The sequence below is a fragment of the Ailuropoda melanoleuca genome, chromosome X (genome assembly GCF_002007445.2).
Source record: "Ailuropoda melanoleuca isolate Jingjing chromosome X, ASM200744v2, whole genome shotgun sequence".
In the NCBI taxonomy this organism is placed as follows: Eukaryota; Metazoa; Chordata; class Mammalia; order Carnivora; family Ursidae; genus Ailuropoda; species Ailuropoda melanoleuca.
Genome location: NC_048238.1, coordinates 107,662,721 through 107,689,733, shown reverse-complemented (window position 1 = coordinate 107,689,733; position 27,013 = coordinate 107,662,721). Strand labels below are relative to the sequence as shown.

Below are 27,013 nucleotides of genomic sequence, written 5' to 3'. Positions count from 1 at the left end.
CGCGCCTTCTGGACAGAGAGACAGATACCGAAGCCACAGACTGACGCGTAGCCCAAGGTTCTTAATGGTCCCATGCTTTTTTGGTTAAGGTAAGTTTTCATTTTCTATTGCCACCTCGTTCAGAGACCCAGAGGTTTGTCATGGGGCCGTGATCTCAGCTATACACAAGGTATAGTCCTCTCACCAAGGAGGGGTGAATTCAACCCCATTTTAATCGGAGGAAACTGAGGTCCACGGGGAGAGAGGCTTGCCTCTGCCTGCTAGCAGGTTGGAGAAGTGAGCTGGGAACTCCAAGGCAGGGACTGTGAGAAGCATTTTCACTGCCGGGTGCCTAGCCCCCAGCACCGAGGGGACCACAGTCACATTTCTTGGCCTCCTCCATCCTAATTTTTGTAAACTCTTTGTAAAACGCTTACTGGGAGGTATGATCCTAAGGGGCCAAGCAGGTCTAATGATTGATTTCAGATTTGTAAAGCTGACCAAGCAAAGTATTTGAAAATTGACACCATTTGCCACTCTGCCTTTATTGATAATCAACAGTCTTCCTGGCTGATCGTTTGCTCCCCCGCCCATAACAAATCAGCCCCCACTGCCTCTTGGCATGTTGGGCGATGTCCTCGCCCCCTGTCCTCGGGCTTACTGTGAGAAGTGGGGGTCCAGCCTCAGGGGGCGGTGAGGGCGCTCATCTCCCCCCGTCTCAGCAGCTCAAGGACTCTGGAGGCACAGAGCATCAGTCCTTGCCTGCCCCACCCCACGCCCTCAGCAGTCCCTGTTTCTCTCCAACAGTACAGCTCTTGCCCGCTGGCCTGTAGCCACACTCGGCGGCTGTTTGCGAAAGAACAGGATCCCTTTTCAGCCAGCACGGGCCCCTTGTCAGTCCCTATCCAATGCAGAGAGCCCTTTCATTCCCTGTGTCTTGCCTCCCTAAAGACTGCCCTTTTAATCTCCCAGGTAGGTATTTTCTTTCATATAGCAAAGCTCATTTTAAAATGCTATCTGCTAAGTAAATGCTATCCGAAAGTACATTTCTCTGCCAAATACACCAAGAGATTAGGGGAAGCAGAGGAAATAGGGGACTGTATCCCCTGGGAAAGCACTGTACACGTGTGTGTGTGCGTGCATGTGTGTGTGCACACATGCACGCATGTGTGCGTGTGTGTCCCTGACAGTGGGGGCAGGGACCTACAACCCAGCGCTCTCCTTCCCTTTTGCAGGTCTCTCCCTAATGGCAGTAAAGACTCCATATTTATGCAAAGTACCCTCTAAATCTAATCAATTGTTTTTGTCTTTGGTTACTAAATAAAGACTGAGGGAACAGATTTAATGAGACCAATCCAGACATTATGCTAACTTGGCCTCAATTCCCCCCAAGTAACATTTCAGGTCCAGCCTGGAGCAGCCGCAGCCCTGAGCTGACTGGCTGCTGATTGAGATAAAATCGAACTCATGCTCACGTTTATGATTTGGAAGTGAAAAGCAGTTTTCTAGTTTTCTTTCATATCTGTGCATTAATGTCTGGCTTCTCATAAGACTCCGTTCATTCTAAAGTTACCAAACTCAAGTCTAGATTTACTCTGGAATACTTCTGGATAGCGTTTCCATTTACTGGATTATTTTTGAGCAACTGCTGTAAGAAACAAAACAATCCCAGGGATTATTCCCCTAAAACTGAATGCACTGAGGTGATAGACAGAAAGCACAGATGTTTTATTTCCCAGAATAAAGTTATGCATCAGCTACGCCACAATAAAGCTTTACGGACTTAGTTGGAAACTTGTATACATGCGTGTTTGTACACAGGTGTTCCTTATCCAAATCCCTTTGAAGGGGAGAAGAATTCTGGTGTTCAGATTTTTTAATTTTAACAACGTGAATATACCATATATATATAAAATACTATATATATAAAATACTATAGATATATATATATATAATACCATATATATCTATATAATACCATATATATCGATATATATAAAAATACCTCAACTGGGATCTGGGGAAGCATCCCTTAATAAAACTCACTAATATTGCTATAGTAACATTAACAGTAAGAGGTCGGATTCTGTCATAAAGTGTGTTTGTCTCAAAGTTCCAGAAAATGACAGCTCTCAGGACTTTTTCAATTTCAGAGTTGTGATTAAGGGATTGTGGATGTGGACAGAAACCACATATGAAAAACGGACTGTAACTATATGTACAAGTAAATATAGATAGATATGGATATGAAATAAAGACTCTTTCAAACCTCAGAGTAACCTTGACTGAGACCCAATAAAATGAGACCTGAAATTACTTTCCCTAAGACTTCTTATGGCTAAATCTATTGCTGTGTCCTCGGAAGGACCCCACGGCCAGTCAATATGGACAATGGCCCTAAAGGGAGACCAGTGTAGAAAGAACAGGAAGACGTTCATCAGCTTTTCATACCCTCCCCGATGAACACAGGGGCTTGGGAACGAGAGGGCAGATGGACTTGAATTCATAGAGGGTACTGAGAGGACTCCAACTGGGGGTGAAGGACCTGAGCATCTTAATGAGAAAGAATTGCTTTCTCTGGGCAGTTGCACAGTTGGAAACAGGAAGGGCATAACAGTTGTTTAAAATGGAAGCAAAATTGCTCTCGCCCGTACCTCCCTCTGCCTCTATTATCCATCTGCTGCTCCCGGGCTGGCTGGAGAATCTGGCTGCACCCAGCCTGCAGAGGAATGTAAGCCACGTATTTGAGCCTGTCTGACCCTCACTTCCTCTGGGCCCACCTTGCACGCAGCAGTACAAACATCAATATGAGAATGACTGGCCAAGGACCACATTCTTGTCTAAAATCCATGGTGGAACTTTCGAGTGGGCAAGTCATCAGAGTATTTCACTTACGGGTCTTCACTGAGACCTGTTAGCTGTTTAGCTAGTTAAATCCCCCCTTCTGCTACATTTGTTTTCATACATCGCCAGTTTATTCTCTGGATGTGTATTAATTAAAGTGGCTATGAGTGAGGCTAGCCCATGTGATACTTGGTTCTGCCCAGGAGACGAGGGAGTAATGTGCAATTTACACATTCTTCATTCACCAAACTGTATTAGAATTATTTCCCATGCACCATTTCCTCTCATATTTTAATCAACTGCTTTTTAAAATAATGCTAGTGGTTACAACAAAGATAACGTGTTATATTAAAAATCATTAACGTTTGATATATTAAACCATCTACTCCATAGTCTGTAAATATTACAATTGTACTCTATGACTTCACCCCAGTGTAATAAAACTTCTCAAAGGACCCACATTTGTAGCAACTTCAGTCAGCGGCTCAACCTTGTCAGAGATCTGATTCTGCTATTGTGTTCATCAGCGTGAGCGGTCTTCAGTGAGTAATGAAACCTCGTTTTAAGTCCAACTCCAATTAGTAGGTCCTCATGGTCAGGAGCTAAGCCAGGAGCTGGCTTAGCAAGTCAAAGACACTAGCGGGGAAAGCCAGGGTTAGGGAAGGGGATCAAAGAGTAGGCCAGTGGGACAGAAGTTTGGGAGATGTTTACGATGCCTAGTCTCTTCTACAATAAAGGGGCTCAGTTTGTGATACCAGAAGATAGAGTTGGAAAGCCGTATGAAGACACTGGGACGACTTTGCCTGGAGAAGATTCTGGCACAGGGAGGAGGAGGTTCAGATGATGACAGTCTTCAAACACCCAGAAAGTCTGTCCTGTGTGAAAGAGGGTGGGCTCATTCTGAAGGCCTCCCAAGGTAAAACTGGGCCAATGAGCTAGAGATCTAGTTGAGAAGATCTCACCTCAACATCAGGAAAGGCTTGTAAAAATCTACAGCTGGGGTGGCTTAGTCTGTTATGAACCTGACTCTTGACTTCAGCTCAGGTCACGATCTCAGTGTCATGAGTTCAAGCCCTGCATTGGGCTCCGTGCTGGGTGTGGAGCCTGCTTAAGATTCTCTCTCTCCCTCTCCCCTTGCCCCTCCCTCCTGTGCCCTCTCTCAAAAAAAGTCTATGACCGGCCACAGAAGGAAGCCTATAGATGACCAGGTAGCCGGCAACAGAGAACACGGTAGACAGGTCCCAAGTGGGGTCGGATGATCTTTAACATATTTTTCAGCTCAAAGATTCTGATCCTTATGAAAGTGTACAAAGGATTGTAAGGGGGACTTTTTAGGACCCTAGGGGGAACGTGTGGGGATATGTCCGCACAATCCAGTCTGCTCCTTAAGGCAGCTCTGCAGTGACCTGCTCCTGGCAACACTTTATCAGTCACAGAGCTCTCATGTGAGCCTCAGAGGATTTAGGGTGCATTTCTGTAGGGTTATTTTATAAATCAGACTTTTCACTAATTCAGATTAACAGCCTCCAGAAAGCCAAACATCTGCATCGGTGCTGATTCTAATCCTAATTTAACTGTAAATTCCTTTCTCAGGAGATAAACAGGGATGATGAATTGGCCATTCTGCTCAATCAAGCTGTGTGGGCATCAAAAAAAGAATGGTTCCAGAACGGATGACAACTTAGTGGTGGGAAACGTACCTGGGGAGGGTCCGACAAGCAAGTCCCGACGTACTGATCTTGGCAACATATTTGGCACGTGACCAGGATGTGCCAAAGGCATGTAGCAGGAGATGTTTGATGGGGAGTCCTGTTTTAAACCGGTCTTTAGTTGAGGCTCGTACGAATTTCATCATCATGACCCTTTTCCAGTTTTATAGGAATGAAACGTCTGTCTACCAGATAATTTGAAATGCTTACATATTTGAAGTCCTCATTAAGTTGTAAAGGGATGTCCCTGAGGCAAAGGAATCGACATGTATTGCTGACCTTACCTCTCTTCTTCATTTTCCTCTCTGAACTCTAGGTTCCAGAAGTGGAATGCTACATCTGCTAGGCCACTAGGGGCAGATACTCCGAACCCTGGACCTATCCCAGCCACGGGGTAGGACGAGTCCATTTTTAGCGTGAGTCACTAGTTTTGACATGTATCCTGCCCACCCCCAGGAAATCCAATAGCCCCCTTATTCAATAGAAAGTGTATGCAGAAGCATAATACATAAAGCAGATGAAGGCAGTGCTGTCTTGGTGCAAACAGGCATTGGGCAGAAAGCGGGTAGAGGGTGTTGCCAGCAGCATACCCTAGTATATCCTCCTCCCCGGTGGCCCCGAAACACAGTTTGAAGGTAAAATGCTTCGTACCCCAGTATTATCACCAGCAACTCAGGATCAAGCGTCTTTTGTGTTAACGCACTAACACTGTTGATGAACGGGTAAGCAAATCAGTGTCCAGTTGTTAGCTGGGCTACACTGGAGATAATCTTTGTTCAACATGTGCACACTGGGTATCTGCCCTTTTGTTTGATCCTGGTGTTTGGAATGGGATCTGCTCAACTTATTTGCGAGGAGCAATAAGGTGATGCACACGCATTCGCTCTTACTCATTTTCATGGGCAAGTTACTGAACATGACATTGTTGAAAGTCCTGACTGACTAAAGAGATCTGTGGTTGGCAAAAAATGACTCCCGCGAGGATGTCCACGTCCTAAGCCCTAGAACCTGTGAATATGGTACCTCGTGCGGCAAAAGGGATGTTGCAGGTAGGAATATATTCAGGATTTGAGATGGCGAGATGATCCTGGATAATCTGGGTGGCCCCAATGTAATCACTGGGTCTCTGGGAGCCAGTGCTCGGTGTCAGGAAGGCACGAGGAGATTACTCCTATAGCAATGGGCGATGAACTTCCAGAGAAGCTGTAAGTCGATCATTTGGAACTTTCAGAAGAACTGGAACTGACTGGCTTCGCATGTGTTCCGATCACCAGCAGTTAGTGTCTCTTTGTCCTAACTTAACCTGACACCTACTTCCTTTCTGAGGTGATACTGATGACTGATTTTGGCAATGGCTTTTCATAATTACATTTGATTTGCAACCATTCAACCATAATTACATTTGGTTAGCCTTTTTTTCTTTTTAATGATTTATTTTATTTTTTTATTTTAGAGAGAGAGAGAGAGAGAGAGAGTGGGAAGGGCAGGGACAAGGGAGAGGGAGAGAGAGAATCTTCAGCAGGGTCCATGTCCAGCATGGAGCCCAACACGGGGCTCGATTTCATGACCCTGAGCTCATGACCTGAGCCAAAACCAAGAGTCAGACACTTAATGACTGAGCCACCCTGGTGCCCCTTGGTTAGCCTTTTGGGGCCTGGCCAGCCCCGGGCCCCGTCTTCTTTTCCTGCCTGTGGCCTGTCTCCATTTTCAGTCTATTTCACATATCTAAATAGCTATGTTTCCTCTACTGCTTTTTTTTTTTAATTTTACAGATCTAATTGGCTAATAGGACTCATGAATCAGGCAGCATCCTATCTAGCTAATAGAGGAGAGCTCCCTCCCATACTAGCGTTAGAGAAGTAGATTTAATCTAGTGGGAAGAACATGGAATTGCAAGTCAGATGATCTCTTGAGTGTTACCTTGGATACTTTATCATCGTGTGGCCTCAGGCTAAGCACTTCACATAGGGTTTCTGATTCCTCATCTGTAAAATGGGCCTACTATATCACACAGGCTGTGAGATGACTGAGCGAGTACATTTAGGGGAGGCTTCTCAAATGTTGATGTACACACAACTCGAGCGGGAGACTCATTAACATGCAGGCTCGAATTCGCTAGGCCTGGATGCAGCCTGAGTTCTGTGTTTGTAACGCACTGTTGGGTGAGGCTGATGTTACTGGGCGGGGGGCCACGTGGAGAGGAGCGAGGCTAAAACCGACACGGGCTATTCAGACATGAGCTGCTGCGGCAAAACATAAATTGGTGAATTTGAAACTGAGGGCAAAAACACACTTTTGAGATCAACTGTGGATTTTATGTTTCCATCATTATTCTGTCCTCCTTTGGCAACAGACAAATTGGACCACCTTATGCCATTTTAAATCTAACCTGGTCAAGCTTAAGCCTTCTTCTGGCAATTGTGGCTGAAGAGGTTGTATTAGATTCCTTCTGAGAAGCTTACAACGTTCCTGAGGCCGCCTGCCTGCGCCGGGAGTTGGCCAAAGGCCCGACTGTTTCCTCCGCATGTGGCCTGTGGCTTATCCTGAGGCTCAAAAGCGACTTGCCACTACCCTGGCCAAGGCTCAGGGGGTAGCCACTGCGGAAATGGCCACAGCTGGGACACTCTTACTACTTCCAGAATACTGAGACTTAGCACCAAACAATGTCAAGATGCAAAATAGTTTATGGATACTAGGGGACAAAGTTCAACGAGCAGTTTCAAAGAAATGGAAAACACCAAACCGAAACCAAGGCACCTGCTTCTGCCGAGCGCAGTCTGCGGGGGGACAGCACCGTGGGGCTGCCCACGTGCTCCTAGTCTGGCTGGGTGACGCCCATGAACGGGCCAGTGACGTCTTGAGAGCATCACACTTTGCATTTTGCATTTGGGAGAATACACTGACATTTAAATTCTTCTGGAAATAATGAACAGCCACACAGACTTTTCTGCTATCGGTCAGAGCTGCTTCCATCAAACAGCTGAACAGGTGGCAAAAAATCATAGCCAGCCAAGTATTTTTGTCCCTTTTGCCTTTAAAGTGCATCAACAAAAATGGGAGCAAGGAAGAGAACGAAGGCAGGCAAGTGGCTGTGAACGCCGACTCCCACGAGCCCTGCTCTCCACCAGAGCAGAGGATGAGAGAATGAATGATTTGCACTCATAACGAACGCAGAGAGGGCAAGATGACAGGAATCTCTAACAAGGCCCAAGCCTTCCAACAAAGAATTTCATCAGTGACAAATCCGACGTGGAGCAGGGGTACCTTAAACCCGGAACCGACTCCAGGCAGGAGGCTCTTCACTGTATGCACAGAACTGGTCTGGAGATGGGCATGAGAGCCCAGGCAGCGGGCAGGCTGAAGGTGCTAGGAGAGCACAAAGCCGGCTGGAGACAGGCTCAGCGTGGCTCCACACAAGCCTCTGCCCTTTTCCTTGCTTGATGGCTTCTTCCTGTTGGCCATCATGCATCGGGCTGCCTCTGGATTTGAGAAGTGGGCATCCCTCTTCCAGTCTCTCCCTAGACTACATTTCTTCTTTGATGTCTCTCAATGCCAATCTCCTTATCAGTACTGTCGCTCCCCTTCATGTCTGATTTGTCACAGATACTTGACTTAGAGGGTAAGCTTCTGAGGCCAGAGGCTTTATCAAACACACACACACACACACACACACACACACACACACACACACACACACAAGCACACACTCTGTAAATGCTTCGTGCACCTAAGCCACCCTAGAGTAAAGCCCGAAATAAGTCTTCTCTATAGATCTCTGGGAAGAGGGTCCTTGGGTACATCCACTGTCTACTGTCTATGTCCCCATGGTCCCAATAGGATACTGTCATCATTGGAGCAACAAGACCAAAATACTTTTTAACTGCAGAGCACTTGATTATGTTCTAGCATTTTCACTCCCATGACCTCATTTGGTTACTATAAGAATGGCAAGTAGGAGGTGGATACAACAGGTATCCTCACCCCCTTGGCCACGAAGCTCCACTCTAAGCCAAAGTTGTGTGGCTGGGGCCTGGTGGGGCTTTCACCAGGTGACTGTGATGATTTCGGCCACACCAAGTCGGCTCGAGGAAATGAAAGCAATCGGGGATCCATGACAAAACTCACCCTTTTCACCATACCAAAAGGCAGTGGGGACACAGAATTAATTCCGAATGCTTTCTTCAAGTGGCCAAATAAGACAGTCTGCAAGAATGTGATGCTGAAACACTAAAGGCCATCAGTGCTCTGTGCTAGCAAAACCGTGCTGCATTTGACTAGAATGACAAATCTCACTGAGTCCAGAGGAGACTTACAGCTCACAGCGGATAACCCTTCCACACACACGAATAGTTTGTGAGGATTAAGTAGGGGACATTTAAATGTCCTTTACGTTCACGTCATTGCATCTTTTCAAAAATTGTTTTTGTTTTGAAATAGATGATAAACATGATAGTGAATTCAAAAGATACTGAAGGGGACACAGAAAAGTAGATCTTCGGACTCTCTGCTGTCCCATCACCCCGTTTTCCAACATTTTTCATGGTTAATGTTTCTTATGATTCTTCCAATAATATCCCCGTAGATTTATGAGTACTGATATGTGTGCTTTTAAAATAAAGGTTTTTTTTTTAAATTATAGAAGTAATACCTTAAAAAAACCTTCCTGTATGTGGGATGGCAGGGCATTCGATGAATGGCATTCCAAGTCACATCCATAATTTCTAAAATAAAACTCATACTTCCCTTACTAAATGTGTCTTCATAATAGTGCCTGAAATATATTACAAACATCAGCAGTAAAAGACTCAGGTGAATGGCAAACATTACAACTCGCAGCCCTGCATTGTGAAACCCTACCACGAGAAAGAGGCAGTAACGTGACACATACCACGCGGAACAGAAGCCACTCAGACAGCCCTGCTCTGTGGGACTAGGCTGCAGGTTCCAAATCAGGAGACAGTCACTGTGCTTCCTCCATCACAGACACTTCTTCAAGATCTGGTCAACGCATGCTGGTTCTGCTTCCTCACCACTAGAAACTTCTATAAACCCAGTAATCAGGCTTTGTAACTCTTTGATCTACTGAGACTGCTTTCAGTTGCGACCATGAACCCCTGCCCTGCCCACTTCCCATTGCAAATCAGGTGTCCTTCCCTTACTCTCCTTGACCTCGCTCCCTGTTGGACTAAAAGCTTTGTCTTCTTTTGTGCTTGGTCCCAGTGACCATGTACAACACGAGAGCTCTTGATTTCAGAATTCACAGTGACCCCCTTGCAGGTGGATGTGCTCTTCTCTACGGGATTTGCTGAGCTCTATCTCCATTGTCACCCTACCTTCGGGCCAGTTTTGACTACTCTCTCTTTCCAGCACATCTGCCACTTTTGTGTCCTCCCTCCTCCTGCACTGCCCCCAAGCCTTTGCTTAGCCTGTTTATTCTGTCTAGAATAGCATTCCCCCCACCCCCCACTGCTTGCTTAAATCTTTATCTTTTAAGCTCAAATTCAAACAACATAAGGTCTTTTCCAATGGCTTTAATTCTCCTTGATACCTCTCTGTTCTGATTTCTCTGCACTAACTGCGTTATTTATTACTTAATTATTCTCAAATTATTTCATCAGGCTAAACTTTTGCCTATGCAACTAAACTGTCCATTTCATGATGGCAGGTGCCAGACTTTACAGTCATTTTGTGTATCCTAAGGTGCCTAGCGTAATGACTTGTATGTGATTTTCTTGTTATGAAGAGTATTCCAAATGTCTTCATAAGGAGTAGAAAATCTGCACAGAGGAGGTCACCTGGTAAAGAACAATACTTAACTACAAAATGTCTATGTATTGCTGACTCTCAACAGTCAATACTTAGGCGGGCCTGGGCAACACCAAAACCCCCTGAATCATAAGTTAATTTGATGAAAATAATTAAGCAAATGGGTTGTCTGATGATGGATTTGTAATCTTTCAACTGGTTGGATGGATGCTAGCTCATCACAGCACCTGCCTCTTTCTTCGGCTTTAGTTCCATGGCAAAAATGCAACTTCTTGGGATGGCCATTTTTAATGTAATCAGTATTTAGAACAACAGCCGCCGATGGGTTGCAGAATGCACATACATGCATGAACGTGAGAAATAAGTGGTGTGGCTCTTACTGAAAATGTGTGCTACACATACACGCAGACCTTCCAATTTTTAATTAAAATGAGGATTCCATTACTCCGATTTGTGTGAAATGTGAGCTACTCTTGTCATATCATTTTGATACATTAACCAGCCCAGTCTACATTGTGCTTGATATTAACTCCCTTTCTACTTGGTGGTTTTTCTGGTGGCATAATTAATTTCCTCATGGAAGAAAAAATATTCAATCAATTTGGGATTAAATATGAGGTTGAAAGACTTTCACAAAAGATAGAACTAAATCTCCTAGCCCACATGCCTTGCTAATTATGACACACTCACATTAAGAACAAGAAGGTGTTCCCTTCCCATGATAAATGGGCCTGAAAATCCTCCCTAGCATTTACTATAAATCACAAAGACCATTAATAAACAGGTAGGAAAAAAAAAACGACAGCTTCTACAAGAATTCACTCCCATTCTTTGCCTAAGACTATCAATGTCAGATTTAAAGCTGACATTGGAAATCTTCTATACAGAAGCCCTCTAAGTCAAAAAGCCCAGCTATTTTAAACAGAATTTCCTATGCCTGTTATTTTGAATGACAGCAAAGGAAACACTGGATCTTCTTAATCCCATAATGCTATCTGCCCCAAAATCTTGCCTTCTAGCTAACTGCCTCCCTTCTCATCAATGCTAAATTAAAGGAGGTCAAGTGCAAATGAGAGAAGAAGAGGGGGCCACACTCGCCTCATCTTGCACCCAACTTGCTTTAGACAAAAGTCTGGTCACAGCCACCAGGAATAAGATAGCTGAGCACAGGCAGCCTTCGTCAACACTGAGTATATGGAATGGCAGGGCTTACACCTGAACCTAGATCAATAGCAACAAGAATGGCAATCCCGTATCACAAATGAACACGGAGCCACTTAAAAGCTGACCTAGAAAGAAATGGAAACAAACTCAGGCATTTCTCCAAGAACTGGCAGGATCTGTGATAATGACAAACAGGCTGGTAGTAATAAGGTCAGGGTGTTCAGTTTTGTCATTAAGAGGAATCTGTCATGTGGAGAAATTTGTCATGCAGAGAATTTGGGAAATGCAGCAATTCCAAAGAAGGTAGAATTTAGAATAAGAAGGACTTTAAAAACAGACAATTAAAAATGCCTTGTGAAGCTAAGCCAATTACATTTGTGTTCAGAAGAAAAACCTGGGAACGTGTAGGACCTGAGAGTTAAGTCCACAGCAAGTCACAATTATACAGGGCCCCCTTCCCCCAGCTAAGCCCAAGCAAAGGGCCATCGTAGGGAGTTACAGTGAAGGCAAAGCAGTCACAACTTAAGGGCGTTAAACACACAGAACAAGAAAGATATGCTCACTAGCAAAGCACATGAGACATGTGCTTTTAGTGAGATGTTTTCTAGCCTGATGGTATCTCCAATTCCATTGCAGTTTCCAGGAGTCTACACTGCTCTAGCTTTGTCACGACAAGATCTGGGTACATTATTCTGCCAGTTGGAAATGTGGGCAAACAAACAAACAAACAAACAAAAACAAATAAAAACTGTTGGGAGAAACATTTTCCAGAAAGGTTATATGTTAAAACGTTTCCCTTGACGATAATTATGTTTCATTATATATTTCAGACAGCTATGCGCAAATTCAAGGTGCTTGAATGAGAGAGAGAATGTGTGTGCGTGCCCATGTTTAAGTGTGTGTCTGCGTGTGAGCGTGTGCATGTGCCTCGTGAGTGACGGTATATGTGTGTATACATCTATTAGCTAAAATCCAAGATGGCTAATACCAAGAGAAGTAAAATAGTTTCAGCATCAACTAAGATGGCTGGTTAAGAAGTAAAACAATAAAACAATACTTGAGGTAATATTAATTATTAATTCTAAAAATAATGTCGCTGTTAGCCGGCTAAGGACAGAAATGTTGACTTGTGCAGTACATGCCGGGCATTCGACATTCAACAGAGAAGATATTGTTGCCAGCCAGTGTTGGCATTAACCCCTATCTGGGTTCACGTCGTGTTTTAAGAGGAGACGCAAATGTACACTCACATGTACAAGGATCAACTATTAAGTCTCATCATACGTTAGTTTTACAAATAATATATAAAGGCAAAAAAAGTCCAAAAGAACTGAAATTTTGGTGGTTATTTTTCTATCTGTTGGACAAAACTCATGAAGTAGCGAACTCTTTCAGTTAGCCATGAAACTCGTGAACACTGACAGGCTTCCAACACATGGAAACAACTTCAGTGTTTGCCAACAGATGAATGGATAAAGAAAACGCAGTCCATGTATTTACAATGGAGTATTATTCAGCCTTAAGAAAGAAGGAAATCCTCCTATTTGAGACAAGATGGGTGAACTTGGAGGACATTATGCTAAGTGAAACAAGCCATACACAAAGAAAAATATTGCATGGGCTCACTTACATGTGGAATCTAAAAAAAATAAAAAGTCCAACTCAGTAACAGAGAGTAGAATGGTGGTTACCAGGGGCTGGGCAGTTGGGAGGAAAAGGGACATGTTGGTCAAAGGGTACAAATTTTCAGTTGTAAGATAAATAAGTTGTGGGGATCTAACGTACAGCCTGGTGACTACCGTTCATAATAATGTATTATATACTTGAAATTTGCTAAGAGAGTAGACATCAAGTGCTTTCACCACAAACAGAGAAGGTGATCCTGTGAGGTTGGATGTGTTAAGTAGCTTGATTATGGTAATCATTCCACAATGTAATGTCTATGAAAATGACACAGTGTGCATCTGAAATGTATACTGACAAATTTTTATTTGTCAATCCTACCTCAGTAAAGCTGGAAAAAACCGATAGGCTTCCAGTTGGTGGTTGGACGATGATAAATTCCTGGAATATATAGAATTAACCCACTTTTCTAGTAGCATAGATGACCTGTAGTACCAATGATCTCTTTGATATTTTCAGTAATTTTTTAAAACTTGTCAAGAAAAATAATAAAACACAGAGTTACTTTTCTTTCCCCTTTCTTCTTCCTTTTCCTCTGCCTCATTCTGGTATCTTGTGGAAGTCTCATTATTCAACAAAAAATTGTCCATTTTTAATGGTCTTTTCTTTCTGAATTGTATTTTAAAATGACTCGAGAAAGCCCATTTTTAGAAATGTTGCCAGTATATGTCTTTTTGACTTATCTAAGTCATTAGAAGGGGAGAATTTCCCCCCAATTCCCCCTACATCTCTTATATGCCTCTAATCTATGAAAAATAACAAGTCAAATATTCAAAAGTTTTTAATAGTTATATTTCAAATAGTTCGTAGTTAGCTCCATTTCAGGACAAACAGGGAAAAAAACCCCAACTTCCTATAACTTGCATGTTATTAATGTTGCATCTTCGGGAGCCCGTCCTGTGGTAATTGTGTTTCCAAATTATACATGATCTGCAAGAGGAGACCAAAGAAACTTTTGCTCTGTGATTTTACTTTCCTTTAATACGATGGCTTATACGCTGTGGCTTATTCATTTATTGGTCTGATGGTTTTATGAGTTGTGATTCAACATAGGTTCATTTCTAGTATCGTGTTTTATAAAGATATGGAGAATGTAATATAAGTCAGATACAATTATGGTTATGTGCCACGCAAGACAATACTGTAAATATGAGGAGAGTCTGAAAAGCTGCTTAGCAAAATGATCTTAACATACAAGGCAGTGTGAAAATGTAAGAGTAATCTATAATGACGATGAAGATTAGCCATTTGCTCTCTAACCTTATTTACAGAAGCAATCAGAGGTATTCAGGTCGAGTTAATGACCCTGTCTCCAATTAATTCAATTGTCTACAAACAACACTGGTGCAGGGGCTGTCTCAAAGTCTGCCACACAGTCTCAGAGGGAATACATAAGACTCCATTAAAAGTGACAATAATAATGCATTTATTACTGAAACACTATTGTATTATAAATAAATTCCTCATGTTAAATTATGCTCCACGCTTTAACAGAAATTCAATTACTGAAATAATAAAAAGATGGTGTATTTGCCAAGTGCTTGGACTATAATTTGGCTGCTTAGTTACCAGTGGTTGGCTGTTTTGCAATTTTTCCTTCATAGACTATTTCTTTTGAATAAATGCCAGACTTTTTCATACAAATTTTATGAACAAGTTGCAAAATGAAATTTTGAGCTTTTGAATCCAATTATGAAAGACATAACTAAATCTATTATTGAAAAAAAATTCTAGTAAGCCCTTTCTGCCGTTGTTCAGAGCTGTCTGGTAATTGAGGTAAGCACAGGTGCTGCTCATTATGGACCATTGTGCACCATCTGAATTCTGGGAACTGTGGAATTCAGATGGTTTAAACTCTGTTTGTGTGAATAACAAACAGGCCTGATTCTGTGCTTGTTTGTACAAGCTTGTACACAGCTCATTTGGGACTTCGAAGACACCTGCTTACCCTTTTGAAGCCAAAACAGTATCATTTATGTTCTGGCTATCCTTTCGATAACAATTTTGCAAAAGCAACAGATTTTGTGCTCTCCCTTCATTCCCACCATCTCCTCCACCATGTAGTAACTTCAACACATCCTTGTCTTCAGTGATAGGAAAATTTCGTTGAGTCAAGCTATGACAATTATCCAATGACAGGAGAAAAGAAGAATGAGCTTTTCCTGTGGAAAGATGTCTCTGACGAGCCGACTGGCGGAGGTGGACTGGGGACATGGTTTGTTTATATTTAGGACAAGATTTTTCCCCTTCGCTCCCTTTCTTTTGCTCTGGGCTCTCACATTTGTCTTTCTAATGTCTAGTCTCACTGTCTTTATTTTGTTCCCTAGCTTTATCGAGATATAATTGACGTATCGCATTGTGTGAGTTTAAGATGTACCATGTGATGATTTGATACACTTATATATCGTGAAATGATTACCACAAGTGGGCTAGTTAACCCTTCTGTCACCTTGTGTGATTACAATCTGTGCGTGTGTGTGTGTGTGCGCGCACATGCGTGTGTGTGTGCACGCACACATGCATATGTAGTGGGAACATGTAGGATCTGCTTGCAGTCTCATTGCCTTCAGATGGGTCACCTGAAAGGAGAGAACCTTAGGATCACAGAGACTTGTTTCCTGCTTTCAGAATGCAAAGGAGAAACTACTCTTCACTGTGGTCTCCTCTCCTGTCCCATAGCGCCACAGGCCAGTGGCTGCCGTGACTTCTTCTGGCTTGCCTGAGGAGGCTGGAGTGTGCACTGGAGTCCTGAGCTTCCGACTAATGTCACATGCCAACCTGAATATTCTAGCCCTGCAGCAGCTTCTCGGTGCTATGACTAACTTTAATTATTCAATGACTTTGCATTTTCTCTTGTTTTACCGAAGTCTTACCTGCTAGAAAGATAACACCCAGAAAATAGACAGTAATGAAGCAGGAGTTCTCTTGCGGAGCAGAAAACAAATCTAGATCACTCCAACGCTGCCAGGGTCTCCCCAACTGCAGCCCCGTGACCCCACCACAATGACTACTCATAAAAGGTGACATTCTAAAGCCTATGTTTCTGAATCCTTATGGTGAGAGTTTGTTTTCATGTGAATGCAGGAAATAGCTGAAGATGTAGGGAATGAAAAATAAAGAGAGGAAATTATGGATGCAAGATTTTACGCTTGCTGGCACAGCCACTGTGGAAAACAGTATGGAGGTGCCTCAAAAAGATAAAAATAGAACTACCTTACAATCCAGCCGTCCCCCTACTGGGTATGTACCCAAAGATTACAAGAACACTAATTGATAGGGCTACATGTGCCCCTACCTTTAGAGCAGCGTTACTTACCATGACCAAGATATGGAAGCAGCCCAAGTGTCCACAGATTAATGCATGGATAAAGACAGTGTGGTATATACACGATAGAATATTATTCAGCCATAAAAAGGAAATATTACCATTTGCAACAACTATGGGTGGAGCTAGAGAGTATAATGCTAAGTGAGATAAGTCAGTCAGAGAAAGACAAATACCACATGATTTCACTCATATGTGGAATTTAAGAAGCAAAACAAATGAGCAAAAGGGAAAAAAGAGAGAGACTAACCACAAACAGATCTGTTTTGAATGTATATAGCATTTTATTCAGAATGGTCCCAAACAGGAAATCACCCAAATCTCCCCCAACTAGATAAACAGTGGTATGTTCCGAATGGAGTAGTACTCAGCAGAAAACATGGAACAAACTACTGATACATACAACAACATGGCTGAAAGAAACCAGACGCCAAAGAGTACATACTGTACCATTTATATGACACTCTGCAGTTGGGGAGTAAATCAATGGTTTCCAGAGGCTGGGATTTGTGCAGGGGTTTACTACTAAGGGGTTAACTACAAGGGTTTTTTGGGGTGATGAACTGAAGAAATAGACTCTTAACTCTACAGAACAAACTGGTGGTTACCAGAGGGGAGGGGGTGGAGGATGGGTGAGACAGGCGATGGGGATTAAAGAGGGCACTTGTGACGAGCACCACGTGATGTACGGAAGTGCTGAATCACTGTATCGTGCACCTGAAACTAACGTAATGTTAACAATACTGGAATTAAAATTAAAAAATAAGAAATAAAAACAAGTAAATTTTCAAAAGCTTTTAGGCTTGAAGGGTCTACTCCAAGACATCCCAATTTCTGCCACATTGTTTATAGAATCTGGAATATAATTCTTCCAAGTTAGCAAGCACTTTCACTCCAAGCAAGTTTCTAGAGAAGCCTAACGGTGAAGCAGAATAGTTAACCCACACCGGTTTGCAAAGGCACAATGGAATATTACCCAGCGCACTGCTAACTTGACACTTTGTCACACTTCTATTTACCTTGTCCATCAGGCAGCGTTACGGTCATGACAATGCTTAATAAAGCCAATCAAAGTAGCGATCAGCCAAAGAAAGTCCCTGCCTGTCAGACGTTAAATATGACTAATGTGGTTTGACACTGCTCCATAGAAGGCACGTTGGAATCTTACCTTTCCTCTTATCGTTATCACAGGAAGTGCAAGGTAAAGCTCTGCAGGAATAGAAATAATTTGGAAACCCTCGTAGACAATATTCTACTGTGTGTCTCATTTGCACTTAAAAAAAGTGGCCCTACAGACCTTATGTACTTTTAAGATTTATCTGAAAGATACATGAAGAAGACTTCCAGCCAAAAAAATTGTACATATTTAATGGAATTAGATCTATAGGCAAGAAAATGTCAAAAGAAAAGGCAAAATATTAAAGTGAATGCGAGGTGTTCCTTTCCACAGCTTTCCCTCTTTGATAAATATCTTCTGGGATGTCATTTACTAGAAAGTCATGATTTTACAAAACGAAAAAAAAAACCTGGAGTATAAAATATACTCTCTTTATTGCTGAAGTCAGTTGCTATTTTCTCATTTCTCTCTGAAATCTGCTTTTGTCAGCCAGAGACCTTGATATTTGCCTTTGTATCTGCCTTTTTATCATTCTTATTGAAAACATGGCAATTATTGTGAAATAGTCAAATTGCAGGCAAGCTTCATGATTACATGGCAGTGGCAGAGCTGGGACTCTGTGCTTGCGCGAAGTTCTCATCTCCTTTCCAGCCTCTAGGGGGAAGTGAGTTCCCCTAACACTAAAGATCACATGATTGGGGGGCTTATGTCCTCACCCGAAACTGAAGACCACAGAGTTGGGAGAAGGGGGGCGGAGGGAGTTGCGGGAAGGTCTGCAATGAGGTGATAGGGACTTAACTAGCACTACCTCTAACAGTGAGCTCCTGAGGTGGGGGAGGAGGGGAGGAGTATGAAATTTGAGCTTGGAAGTATATGAGAATGAACAGATTCCCTATATAAACATGGAATATACATATATAGTTTCAAATGACAGAAAAATTCAGCTTATCATTCGCCTATCAACAATCTACAGCTTCTAAAGAGAAAGTCTCATATAAATCTAATTTCAAAATCAGTTCCTCTCTCCTCTGACTGTGATGCCTGAGTGTAAGACCTACAGAAGTTATCAGGAGGTGGAGCATACACATCTTCTTTTGTTCAACATTCTTCTACCAAAATCTTTTTTTTTTAATCACCATTACTACTCACATTGCATGTAGTCATGGTAATACTAATAGTATTTAATGTTACTGAGTTCTTTTTTTAAAGGAAGACTTTATTTATTTATTTATTTGAGAGAGAAAGGGAAGGGGGGAGCGTGAGTGGCAGGAGGGACAGAGAGACAATCTCAAGTGGACTCTGTGCTGAGCATGGAGCCCAGAGCAGGGCTCAATCTCATGAGCGTGAGATCACAACCTGAGCGGAAACCGAGAGTCTGACGCTCAACAGACTGCGCCACCCAGGCGCCCCTAATGTTACTGAGTTCTTTATATGTGACTTGTCCGAGGCCTAACAGCCAGTGGGTGGCTAGGAAACAACAATTCCGCCTTTTGGTTGTTCTTCTGTTTGTTTTGCTGGAACACATTTCGAAAAGTTCTGCTCTATTTCTGCCAATCGTTCATCCATATGTGTATTTTCAGAAAGATCTATTGGAGAACAAGTACTAAAATCTTTAAACATATGCTTTCACAAAATTATTTGCAGCCTTCTGTAATGACAATTGAAACTGCATAATGCTTCCGAATTATTCTTCAGTTAATATCAATGGTGATGTTGACGATGACTATTCATTAGGCTCCTGTAGTGTGCCAGGTCCTGTGCCAGGAAACCCCACTCCATACTGTTTGACAGGTGAGAAAATGGAGGCTTGGGCAGTGAAGCAACATGCATAACGATCTCGTTCCAAAGCTGGGATCTCTTGCTACTATGCTATCCTGCAGGGGTTGGGGATTAATCCCCATATGTAATTTAAATAAAACGCCCATCACCGTCAATGAGGTTTCTGGTTTAGTAAATAACACCGTTCTAATGGCCTTCTTCTATTAACAATTTCATAATGACAGAGCAGAATCAGAGTATCATAGAATTGTGTAGCTACAGAGGACCCTGGAGGTTGATGAATCCATCTCGCTCAATTGTCAGAAGAGGAACTGAGGCCAATCAGCAGTGTGTTCAGTGAGCTAAAGGTCACGTGAGTGAGTCAATCAACCTCCTAGGCCCTCCTCCCTTGATAAGATCGCCTGTGGCCAACTTGCTTTGGTGCTGGACGGGAGCTGATGAGTACAGATATCCCAGAGAAGGAGAACATTTCATTTAAATCAACCAGCTATTTTATTCTAAGAGCTGGTTAGTGATGGGCCACAAACCCGGCATTTGACGGATTCAATCGTAGAAAAACCTAACAGTGACAACATGGCGTGTGTTCTCGTATATGTGTGCATAGGCTTAAAGCGGAGAGTCTCTGGGTCATAGGTCTCAGGGGGTGATCGCTTATCTGGATTTCTTAATAAGCTTCATAAGTGATTCTGATGAACGTCCAAACTCAGAGCTGCTGGCTTAAGAGAAACGTTCTCATGTATTTTGCACATTTCCCCTTCAATATTAGTATTAGAAAGATAGTAAGTGACTAACATTCTCCTGGTCCACTTACTGGAAAAGATTATTCCGATATTTCCATACGATCTCATTGTTATCAGGCTGTTGATAATAATTATAATGAATTATGCAGTTAATAGCAATAGCATTTTTTTTCACATGCTCAGGTTAAAAATCTTGGAATCATTCTTGACTTCTGAATTTTTTCCTATCTGCATTCAGTGAATCCATCAGCAAGTGTTATCTGTGTTCCCTTCAAAATATGTCTCTAATCCATCCACCAGTCACCACCCTCACCACCCCTACATAGTTCAAGCCATCATTATTCTCACCTGGATTATGACAATATTCTCCTTACTGTTCTCTCTGCTTCTGCCCCTGCCCCTGCCCCTGCCCCTGCCCCCCACAGTCATTTCTCAGTAACCACAGTGTGACCCTATTATGACAGAAATCAGATCAGGTCTCTCCTCTGCTCAAAATCTTCCAGTGGCTCCCAACTCAGAGTCATAGCCCAAGTCTTTCCAGTGGCCCACCATCTCTTGTACAATGATTCCCGGTGAACACACAGACCTCCTCTGCTAATATTCTCACCCTTACTTACTCTGCTACAACTGAATTACCTTCTTTACTGTTTCTAGGCACACCAGGTATACAGGTACATGCCTGCCCCAGGGCCTTTGCATGTGCTATTCTTCCTCTTGGAGTGCTCTTCCCCTAAGCTTCTGTAGGGCTCATGGCCTCATTTCCTTTAGGTCTTTGCCCAGGTGCCAGTTCTCAGTGAGGCCTTCCCTGACCACTCTGTTTAAAATGGCAACTCCACCCCATCCCTCTCTAGAACTCTTCCCTGATTTCTCTCTGTAGCACGCATCATCTTGAAACATATTTTGTCATTATATCCTTATGTCGTTTACTGTCTATCTCCACCCAATAGAATATGGATTCCACGAGATCAGAGCTTTGGACTGTTTTGTTTCCTGCTGTGTCTCTAGTTCCTAAAACAGTGCCTGGCATCTGGTAGGAACTGATTAAATATTTGATGCATGAATGAATGTGAATACATGTAAAAGTGTGTTTTGCGGATTAGGTAAGATCGGTGGCTTCGATGACTGACAAAGTAAACCACTAATAAGAGATAATAGGAATAAGAGAGCCTGTTTATTGAGCAACTACTCTGTGCCAGGGACTGAATACTTGACATAAATTACCTTGATCCTTACAGTAATTCTCTGAAGAGATAAGGACAGTGCTGGAACCCAGTTTGATGTTGGGGGTGGGCAAGGAGGGCTCCTCAGAGGGTGTGTAGTGCAACCAGCTTCCCAGACTGCGAGGCTCAGGTAGCCGAAGTAAGCTTGCTGAAGACCACACAGCTAGTAACTGGAGGGGCTAGGAAGCAAATCCAGGCCTGCCGGACACCAGAGCTCTTCCTATTATGCAGAAGGGAGCAGCAAAGAGACTGGTAGATGCCCTCAGCTCCTTTTTTCCAAAGCCGAAGAAGCATAATGGCCACTGAGCAGGCCTATAACTTATTGTGAAACCCCAAGAAGCCAAAAGTGGCTCTCACTTGTTTCTAATCTGGAAAATCCTCAGGAGATTAAGTGGCCCCAGGCCATACCCAATCTCGAACCGTGTGGTACCCTTGGTCCCATAAGATTCAACCTCAGAAGCAGATCCAAAATCCTAGCATTCCACATGGAAGTTTTCAGAGTGGGACCTGGAGCATGTCTCATCCATCCCTCTCACTCAATATAGCAGAACAGACCGGGGGACCATAGAGAAAAGGGACACGCTGACCTGGGGGCAGATTTGGGGGGAGAGTGCCAGGCCCTTGGTTCCCAGTGGAGTCTGCTACATATTTGCTGTTCTGAGGCTGATAGAGGCCCAAGTCATGTTTCCTGGTATCAGCAGTAGCGGCGACAACAGAAAACAAGAGAGAAAGTTACATGTCAATAGCAAGGGAATGACATGCATGGCTGGGTGTAAGGGTGAACACGCTGTAATTGCCACTCCTTTCCTGTTGCCGTGGGTCCTTCCCACAACGGTGTTCGGAGCTGAACCTCCAAGTGCTTGGCTAGTCAAAAGATTTGACTTCCTGAGGCACTTCTGGAAAGAGAACCCCGCCCCGCTCCAAGTAGATACAATGCCTGGAGCAGAATGAAAACATACGTTTCAACCTTCATCTTATTAACAAACCCGAGGAAAAGCAAAATAATGTATCTTCGTCTTTCGGAGTCGGCATTAATAAATTTATTTCAATGACATCAGTCATTATAGATGGTAAAAGTGGTATAAGACATGCAAATGAGAAGATGCTAGCTCAGTGTGATTTGTGTTTATATAATGACTAAGGTTACCAATTAATTGGAGAAGTATTATTTATAACCGTACCACCCTGATAAATGGGTTATGAAGGCTGTTATAACCCTCACATGTTTTTCTTTTCTCCCTTCAGAAGCAGATATTATTTAAAATATCAATATAGGTGGACAGTCTGAAATAACTCAGTGTTGGGAGTAGACATCACAAACATGGCTTGTAAAGGAGTTCTTAAATGCTCATCTGAGCACAACCACTTGTCCAATGCATGCAGCCTCCAATGACATGAATGAAAGCTGCTACTCAGAGGCGTTCGCAGCTGGCAGAAATACCCCTCACACCGAGTCCCTGTCTGAAGTCGGCCAGCAGCGGCTGGCAGCAGAAACGGCACAGTGCTGGTGGGACTGTGAGCACTGTGCTCTCGAAGCCCCCATCAGCTGCGGGTAAGTGACAAGCGAGGTGACACAGAGTTCTCTAGTTCCACCGGCTGGAGACCTCAGATCCTTGCTTTATCTGTCATGCACGTAGTGGTTTGGGACCAATGCAAATGAAATCCGAATGTGCGGATGGCCGTGCTGACTGGGAGTGGAGGACAGAGGCTTTGGACACTGGGTGACTCATGGGCAGGGCACAGCTCCTAGTTGGCCCCGGCCATTTGAGGTAAACCAGTTTCCAGGCTGGGGAAGGAACACCGGGATGGTGGACCCCACACAGGCCACCGCGGTCCCGGGCGGCTTGGGGGCACAGAGCGCTCCCACTAGCCCCCTGCTAGTTCTGTGCCAGTGTGTGGAAATGGCAAGTGCCCTGCGTGACCCCGACCCCCACCAGGGCCTCCACTTCTGCTCGTGTTCCCCTTTGGCCGAGAGCCGCGGATGCGGAGCACGGTGACGGGCTTCCTGGATGATTCATAGGACACTCTAATGTCTTCTGTAGGCCAGGACATGTCGAGGCTGGATATGTTATCCAGCCCCTTTGGCCAATGTATGGGGAGCATAATCTCATGTTAGTTTATAGCTTCTTATAGCTTACACATCATGTGGATGGAAAAACATTCCCCCTTGTTCCTTCAAGTTCCTTGAAGTAACCTTTTGAGGGAACCAGAACCGAGACTATGATCCCCATTGACCAATGAAGAAGCTAATGCCCCTGCAGGAACGAGACGAGCTCAAGGCCAAGGGGCTAGCATGCGGCAGCGTCAGGATGGCCTGGGTCTGTCTGACGCCTGGCTTCTACGTCCTGGCTCTTCCGCCTGAGGCTGTGAAACCACACACCCACGTCGTGCACCGGGCCTGACTCCTTGGGTCAGGTCTGGCCGAAGCTGGCTGGGAGCCCTGGCTGGGAACCTCCACAACTCTTCCGGACTATCTACGCATCTAGGTTCTTTCTCGTCTTTGGTTTTGTAGGCGAGGCCAGGGAATAGAAACACCTGGGTTCTGGGCTGGCCTCCAGCTTAGCGAAGACCGGCGGAGCGCCTGCAGAAAGCCGCACCCTTCGGTCATGGAATCGGGATGACTGGGGATTCTGCAATACACAGAAGCAGGCATTTCTGTCTGCTCTCAGAGAGGCCACTCTAGACGGAGACAGGTGATCAGGGTGCCCGGGCGAGTCTACGTTGCCACATGAAGAAAGTACTTGGGTGAATCACAAGTGATGCAAAAAGATGGGGACTCTTGCCTCAGCTACACTACAGCCTAAAGATAATTACGAGATGTCAGGTTTTCTAATGACATTAAAAGAGGCAGTATTACTTTTCATTTGTTTGAAGAAATCGGATTGAGTACGGCAGAGATGAGATTTCATTTCATATATCTTCATTAACGGAGTGCTGCTCTTTAAAAAGAAAGGTTAACTGAAGGGAAACCAGAAACTACTTTTATTGCTCAGATGGAAATAAAGACCTGGGTAGACTGGCTACACATTAGCTTGTAGTCAACAGTGAAACATAAAGATTCATGCTAAAAGACTTGCAATTGTACTCTAATTAGTTTTCTTACTGTTTGGAGAGATTAATTTAGAGCTAGCACGAGAAATGCAGAAGGGTGCATGTCTAGGAGATCCGTCAGCTCCTGCCTCCAGTCTGGGAGAACTTGAAGATTAAATCTCAATGTGGCAATGCCAGTGGCAACCCAAGGAGAAAAACGTGTCAGGTGTGTGGCTCTGGCCATCAGTGGACCCATTGAGTGGAGGAGGAGCCTGGTGTCCTGGTGAGATCCCAGGTGGGGAACCCAAGCAACTCTGGGTTGGGTTCTCAACTACTACTAAATAACCATTCTAAGCCTCAGTTTTATCCTCTGCAGAAAGAGAACGAGGTCTTGCAGAATTGCTGAACTGAGTAGAGAAGATGCATGTAGTTTGAGTCGTGCCCAGCAGGCGCTCAGTATAGACAGTAATTATTGCCGCAATCGCTTTCAGAAGGCTGGCTGGTCTGCAGAGACTGTAACAATGGATAAAGGCATCTGATAGAAGGAAATGCCACTGGAGGCTGACTCTGCGCCATCTTGGAATCCCAGAGTCTGTCCGGGCTCCCAAATGCCGGCTCATTCTTTTGTCTACTCCATTTCACAACGATTCATTCAGCATTTGCGAAACTATTTTTGCAAGATGTAAATGAAACATCCTGGGATGTCTCCCAAATTTGTTACTGACAAATGATCTTGGGTGGCACCTTCCCATTCTGTGGCTAAATGAACCCAAGAAGCACTAATTGCTTTGAAGTTAATAAAGACTTTATTGGCTTCAAATAATCGGTGTTTGTTTGGCTGCTATGATTATAGTTATCACACACTCTCTACATAATGCAAGCTGGCAGAAGTTTCTACCTTTTACAAGTTTTAAATCCCAATAGAATTGACAGAAAAAGCTATAACCACAAATTGGTTTGCAATTTTCCTCTTTCTTCCTAGCAAGTCCTGTATGGTTATATTATGAACCTTGCTTCACACAAACTGCTTGTGACTTTTATGGCCCTTTTGTGATCTAAATGGCTATCTCATAAGATATTCCATTGCAGCTTCTTTTTCCATTGCTTTTACTCTGAAATGCCCTTGTGGAGAGTTCTGGGGACCATTTCACACTCTTATGGTATTGATTTGCTAAACCTGATGATAGGTTTATATTTAAGATACAGTCTTGTATATAAACAGACTGGGAAGCTTATGAAAAACAGAGCCAAGGCTTCTATGGAGGGGATTTTGGATATCATCTGAATGTTCTGGAAGACAAGGAGAACCCCTAATTATCTCTGCATTCATCTCATAAACTCAGCACATGGCAAAGCCACCTGAACACTGGCAAATTCTTACCCGATATTGTGATGCTCACATGAAGTCCAAGTTAACAGGGAAAACATAAAAATGTGATAATATCATTCGTTCAGTCTACTAAAGTAGGGAGTTTGGTGGCGCTTTCATCATTAACATTTTTCATGACCTTCCACGGAAGAAGCCAACATCTGGCTGGGACGCAGAATACACGGTATCTTTGCCTGTGATTGAATCGCTGCTCAGCGTTCAAAATCATAACCAAATGCAGGACACCAGCTGGAGGCCCCTCGCTTCGAGTCCAGCCTTCACTTGGCTTTGCACACGTTCTGCGGGCTGCAGTGTGATGAGAACGAGGCTGAGCGCAAGTCCTGGCAAGAAGTGAAAGATAAGCGGGTTCTGGGAAAATCTGTAAGAAGGAGGGAGGCAGGCGCAGAGTGAACAGGAAAGAGAAGATGTGATGAAAGAGACAAAGGCAAGAGAAAAAAGTAGAAAGGGAAGAATGATTTGTGGTAACCGAGTTACTTATTGAAAGAGGAAAATGATGGAACTGATTGTTCTGGCGGCTGGCTGTAAGGCCAAGACATAGCTCCCACCTTGAACCCAGCCCTGGCCATACTCCTTCTCGTGCAAGAATTCCAGCCATAGCATTAGTAACTATTACTATATGTCCATGTTCAAGGTCCCAGTTTCTTTTCCTTCCAGAATCTATCAGCTCTCTGGATAAACTGAAAAGTGTAAGCCTCGGGCATACTGTAAAAATAATCCTAACATTACTCGAAGTGGCACTGAAAGGTAAACCGATGATTCGAATTCATAAAAAAAAAACCTCACCTCAAACACAATCACTAGAGGCAATGAGGCCTTAGGTCTCAGGCTTGGAGAATCTTAAATTATCAGGGAAGAAACAGAGCTGGGAGGAAGGCATCAGCCGAATGCGTTCTAGACTTTTCAATTAGAACATCAGGGAAGAATTCATAAGCCGTGCTTTCCATGTGACATCGAGGCTTTTATTCTAAGAGATCACCCAAATAGATTCACCAATAAGCTTCCATTTGAGCGACAAAAATCAATGAATATGGATTGAAGCAGGGTGGGCAAGGTTCAACTGCAGGGAAAATGGCGATGCTTTGATGTGGGAGAGAGTAGATTGCTGTGAACACCAGCAAGATGGACTCGACCGCATATCCTCTATAATTATGAGCTATAAATTCCACTCTGCGTTCTCCATATGCTCTGTCTTCATTTAGAAACGATGGCATTCACGGCCGTTTCTACCTCAGCTCTGAAACGAAATTGATTTCCCCACAGATACTCA

At 43.6% G+C, this 27,013-nt stretch overlaps 1 protein-coding gene across 8 annotated transcripts in view; it reads right to left on the bottom strand.

The window, feature by feature from the left end:
- The window catches only part of AFF2 (AF4/FMR2 family member 2), a 444,617-nt gene that overhangs the window by 38,559 nt on the left and 379,045 nt on the right, over window positions 1-27,013 (bottom strand). The gene's annotated exons all lie outside the window — the stretch shown is intronic.